This window comes from Cyprinodon tularosa, unplaced genomic scaffold, assembly GCF_016077235.1.
Source record: "Cyprinodon tularosa strain WSP-4 unplaced genomic scaffold, ASM1607723v1 ctg644, whole genome shotgun sequence".
Taxonomy (NCBI): domain Eukaryota; kingdom Metazoa; phylum Chordata; class Actinopteri; order Cyprinodontiformes; family Cyprinodontidae; genus Cyprinodon; species Cyprinodon tularosa.
Genome location: NW_024039390.1, coordinates 361,000 through 366,999, shown reverse-complemented (window position 1 = coordinate 366,999; position 6,000 = coordinate 361,000). Strand labels below are relative to the sequence as shown.

Sequence of the window (6,000 nt, the reverse complement as noted above, 5' to 3'; positions counted from 1 at the left end):
GAAAATAAAATAAAAATGTGGTGACGTGCCGGAGTAAAATCATAATTCTAGCGTACCCGGGACAGCTGGTGACGTATGTTGCTCGCCACGATAGTTGCAGTCCACACAGCGGCCTCAACTCTTGGAATAATCTGAAATGTTAGCGGTATTTTTTTTTTTTTCCTTTAGGATTTCCTGAAAGCGCGCACATGCGCGTTCACGACGCTACGGAAGCCGGCAGACCAAACCAGATGAAAGTGCGCATTCAGCGTCTGCTCTGCCGATAATGCAAGCGTAGAAGAAGAAATGTGCTGTTTACCTGTGCAAAGAAAGAAACAACGAAAGAAAAATGTCTGAGGACTTCAGTGTTGAGGAAGAGCATGAGTTCTTTGCCGAGCTGAATGCGCTGGTTTGGTCTGCCGGCTTCCGTAGGCTCGTGACGCGCATGTGCGCGCTTTCAGGAAATCCTATACACTACTGTTTATGCTCTAAAAACATTCTAAATTACTTCGTTTCGAGTAAATTCTGGACGCTACCCACTCAGGACACTTGGAATACATTGGACGAGCAGTATGGAGGAATATTGACACGTTTTTTGTGGACTTTTATGGACCTTTCTGTCTCGGGCACCATAGACCTCCATTATTTGAATGTCAGCAGACAGCAAGAAGCCTCCCAGATCTCCAGATGCATTTGAGATATCAAAAAAGTACTCCAGAGTGTTGTTCAGCATGGGGGGGAGTAGAAAATGAAGGCTAATCATGTTTTGGGTGTACTATTCCTTTAACACCGGACTGCTGAAGAAATTGTGATTTTTTGTTGAAATTGGGAAAATTCCTCTATGAAGATCGATCAAAAAATTGTTACTGACGGATTAAACAAACTTTATGTGGCCAATGTCTGTTTGTCCTAAATGTTGAATGCACGCGAGATAGAATGTGTGTGGTGCATTTTGAAATGATCTAGAATAGTTTTTGATGTGACATTAATATGATTTGCGTTTTTACAAAATTCAGAAGGAGCTCTGGGGACATAACAGAAGGGGAATCGTATCAAACATGTTGCTCAGAGGCTTCACCTATGAGAAGCTCTGACAAGACCGGATCAGAGAGAAGCAGAATGGGTGCTTTTAATTTTTGGGAAACTAAAATCCCAGACGGGGGCATTACATGATTTTAATTTAAAATTAGTTTTATTTTTTTCTCTCATTAGGATTGATTGTTTTTTCTTGGTAACAAACCTGAGGGGTCATTTACTTTTGCCCTGCTTGTAGATAGTGACAGTGAGGCTGTCAGTGAGCAGGCATGATAATTGGAAGCCCAGTTAAGGAGAATCAGGAGGTTGTTTGGCCTGAGTTAATGAGCTTATGCCAATTCAATATCAGGGGCCTGTTTCAGAAAGGAGGTTAAGTGAAAACTCTGAGTTTGTTAACCCTGAAATGAGGGAAACTCTGGGTTTTCTGTTTCAAAAAGGGAGGTAAGTTAAACCTGAGAAAGCAGAGTAAGTCAAGCCCGTTTCTGAAAGAGATGTAACTTAGGCTACGTTTACACTGCAGGCCTTAATGCTCAATTCCGATTTTTTTGTGAAATCGGATTTTTTTGCGTGTCCGTTCACACTTCCAAGTATATGCGACTTGTATGTGATCTACTGTGTGAACTGAATGCGTCCAACCGAAGTGTCCCGCATGCGCACTCGAGGACGCGATGACGTCACCCGTAGCAAGCGTCCTCAGTGTTTGCGGAAGTAAACATGACTCGTAATACCGCAGCGTATATTGCGTTCTTTAAGTTCTTCTCCAACAGGAGCAGGCACATTACGAACGAAATCTTTTTAAGAAGATCAAAAAGAAAGACCCTCCCCCGGTTCCGGTAAGACCCTTCGAGTTTGGTCTGAATCGAGCTTTCTAAATATGAATTAAGTCAGCAACCTCACTTTCTCTCCATTGACTGCTCTCTGTGTTATCTTCCGCCATGGTTGTTAGTTTTTCCCGCCTCCGCTTAGTAGGACGCAGATTAGTAACGTTTAGTAATATTTGTCAAGTATCAATGACGTGTAGGTCGGATGAATGCGACCTGGCCGTACAGACACAGGTCGCATTTGAAAAGATCAGATACGTATCGGATTCAGGACCACATATCCAAGTGGCCTGGGTCGCATTTGAAAAAATCCGATCTGTGTCGTTCAGACTGTCATAAAAAGATCAGATACAGGTCACATATGGGCAAAAAAATCGGAATTGGGTCACTTCAGGCTGCGGTGTGAACGTAGCCTTATACTCAGAGTCAGTTACCATGGCAATTTACTCTGTGAACCTAACCTGGTCAGGAGCAGGTTTTCTTCAGAAAATCCAGAGTTTATTTTGGTCTCCTCCCCTTTTTTAAAGAGGAAGTGGTGTTTAAACACCTCATTGACTCTTTGGGGACATACAGTATTCATTGCACACATTTCAGTCACGTAGAGCGCATCAAAGGGAATGAAATGGCATGTCCTTTTATGGATGATCCTGTTGACAAAGAGGCTGTATTACTCCGTAGGGAGTTAAATTGACGTCGGGAAAGGATTTTGAGGCCCAGAGTGGATTTTTTGTCATATCCCTATCCATTTTTATTTGAGCGTTACCGTTTTTCTTTACAGTCAATAAGATACATCCATAATCTTATCCATCCTTACATCAGAAACATCAACCATCGTGGCCGTGCTCTTACATCCGAGCAGATTCTTTGCGTTGCCTTACGTTTCTTTGCGAATGGAAGTTTTCTTTATAACATCGGGGATGCTGAACATATTAGTAAGGTTACTGTTTGCAGAGTGGTAAGGAAAGTGTGCCTCGCTCTTAAGCGCTTTCTGAGAATTTTTGTATTGTTTCCTGGGCACAAACCAGTGAGAGTCATCAAAGAGGAGTTTCACAGGATTACAGGTCAGTGGTGTATAAATCGGTTTACCTGTAAATGAGGCTAACCTGATAAATTACATTCAGTTAAGAATATCTTGCTGTGACCCCTGGAAGTAACCTAATAATTAGAATTCCCTTTAGGATTTCCGAATGTGGTTGGATGCATTGATGGCACACATATTCCGATCATTGCACCTTCTGAAAATGAAGCGGACTATGTGAACAGGAGATCCATCCACAGTATTAATGTGCAGGTACACTGACAGCCTACTGTTTCTAATGGTCAAAGACTACACCACAATACTGTAACATCTCTCATTCTTTGCACTGTCAAGATCATATGTGATGCTGCACATATAATTACAAATATGGAGGCCAAGTGGCCTTGCTCTGTTCATGACTCAAGAATCTATCGGGAGTCAACCCTGAGCAACAGACTGGAAAGGGGTAAGTAAATGTATATCCTTTACACATATTTCAATGTATGCACTAAACACTTACAGGGGAATTTCTATGCAGCTCTAAAGCAATGTGAACTTTCTTACAGGAGAGATTGATGGCTTTCTGCTGGGAGATAGGGGTTACCCATGCCGACCAAATCTTATGGCCCCTTACCCAGAACCTGAACCAGGCCCACAGCAGCGCTTCAATGTGGCACACTGCAGGACGAGAGCCCGGGTGGAGATGACCATAGGCCTGTTGAAAGCACGTTTCCAGTGCCTACGTCACCTCAGGGTAACCCCTGAAAGGGCCTGCGAAATTATTGTGGCATGTGTTGTTCTCCATAATATTGCCATAATTAGAGGGGAGCAACACCCTGCCCTACAATTACAAGACCCTGAGGAAGAGCCCATCAACCCTGCAGATTTCCAGGATGGAAGGGTAGTCCGGGATATGATATGCCGCAATGTCTTCTCAGATTAATACACATGATATCCACCACCACCACACAAAAAAAACGCATAAACACAAAATCACAGCAATTTATGGTGTTCTTTATTTCATACAAATGCAACCACAAAATAAACTAATTAATAAACAAAATCACAGCAATTTATATGGTGTTCTTCATTTGCTAAAAAAAAAAAAAAAAAAAAGATTTTAAAATAGTTTCAATACTTCCTAGAATTCACCTGTGACCATACACTCACCTCTAGCTTTAGTTTCAGAATGTCAATTTCCAGATCTGCCTTTTGGATCCGGCGTTCCAAGTATACAAGTTCTTTGCTGTTTTTTTCTATCTTATTAATAAGAAGTCTATATAACTCCTTAACTGGCAACTGAAAATACATTAGATTAGAGTCACATCATGAATGTAGTCTACAATTCAGAATGAAACTGGCATTTACTGTAAATCACTGAACTGTGTCCATCTGTGCACCAGAAGTTGATGGACCTTCCTCCTGCTGTTCTTCCACACTCTGGGGTGTAGAGATAAGAATGACCATTTATAGATATAAACTTGGATTCTATAGGCTACTCCACATATAAATGTGAATGTGTTGATTTTTGATGTGGAGACAAATAATATTAAAATGACCTCTCTAGGCCTGTCTGTGGCAGCAGAAACAGTTTCTTCATCCCCATCATCCTGTGAAGATGAGCATTTCATAGAGTACACTTTATAATACTATTTGTCATAATTGATGGTGTATGGAGTAGGCTACTGACAACTGGATGGGGTACTGTTGGGACAGGAGGCTCCAAGAGGCAGATATTACCATCCGAATCTGTTGGGACCAACAAAAAACCCAACCCAAAGTAATATAAATAGAAATATCACATTTAGTCTACATAAAAAAATTACACTGTAGGTAGACCTCTTACATTTTATGAAGGCACTTAAATCTTCTGGAGTGACTGGCTCTGATGAAGTCCCTCCAGGAATTCCCTCAGCCATTGGCCTTCCAGCATTTAGGCTCAGGGCCATCTCTTCTGCATTTGTCAGGGGTGGTGGTGCAGGTCCTCCCCCTGTTTTACGAGCCTCTGCCTTCTTTCTGTTGGCTGAATAGAAGTCAAATGAGAATGAACATTTAGACCTATGTCAATGTTCTTTTGATGCCTGCAGGATTGCACCTATCCATGAAAACTAAATTAGGTTTAATAAAATACTGTTCTTCCAGTTTCACCTCTGATAGTATAACAGTTGGGTAAGTTACTCTAAAATAGTTCTTAATTACTAACTACAAATTTTATCTTCAAAAAGTCTAATTAGATTAATGTAATAATTACTGTCTCTAGAAAGTATTGGTCTACTTACTAATTTGTTTTACTTACTTATTAATTACTTTCTAAATCCCAAATCAACCTCAACCACTTGAACAATACAAGGAGAGACAAGAAACTGCACTTCTAATGCTTTCAAATAAACAATATTCAATTGCATGAATTAATCTGAAATTTACCAAAGTGTGTAACTAGAGGGAGAAAGTTCAAATCAAAATATACCTTTTAAAATTTGATATTAAATCCACTATTGTTTTATAGTCTTTAATTTAATTACAGTATTTATATGACTTAAGTAACTTAAGTCATTACACCCAACACTCTATAAAAGTAATTAAAATGTAAACTTACGCATTGACTCGAGCAGCTATTTTCACCCAAGCTAACTGCCGCTGCAGCCATGTTGCTTTTTTTTTTTTTAATACATGTTCAAATTCTGCATATGCTTGCATAAGCACATCCAGTTCTGCTGGTGAGAAATATGCACACCTTTTTTTTCTGACGCTGTTGCCATGGTGACTCGTAATATCTGTGCTCCATTGATAATGGCTTTTTATAGTTGTGGTGCACGCGCTTAACTCGGAGTCAGTCAATTTAGAGTTGATTGAACTAACTCATTTCAGCTGTTCTGAAACCCAAAACTCAGAGTTTCCAATCTCAGGATAAGTCAACTGAGAGTTCAAGTTTTAACTCAGAGTTGGTTGAACTTCCTTATTGAAACAGGCCCCAGGCCCAGGATCTAAAACCTCACCATTTATTTATTTTTTTAACTGCAAGCTGATTTAAAGATAGCATTACAGGAGCTATATCTTTTGGGGATACTATATTGTAGGGATGGGTAACCATACATTTCATGCACAAAGAAATGAGAACACCTGAATTTACTTCACCTGCAGCTGCAA

The 6,000-nt window shown here is 40.3% G+C and overlaps 1 pseudogene; it reads left to right on the top strand.

Moving 5' to 3' along the window:
- Positions 1-2,457: 2,457 nt before the first annotated feature.
- On the top strand, positions 2,458-3,815 carry LOC119799039 (annotated as a pseudogene).
- Positions 3,816-6,000: the final 2,185 nt, after the last annotated feature.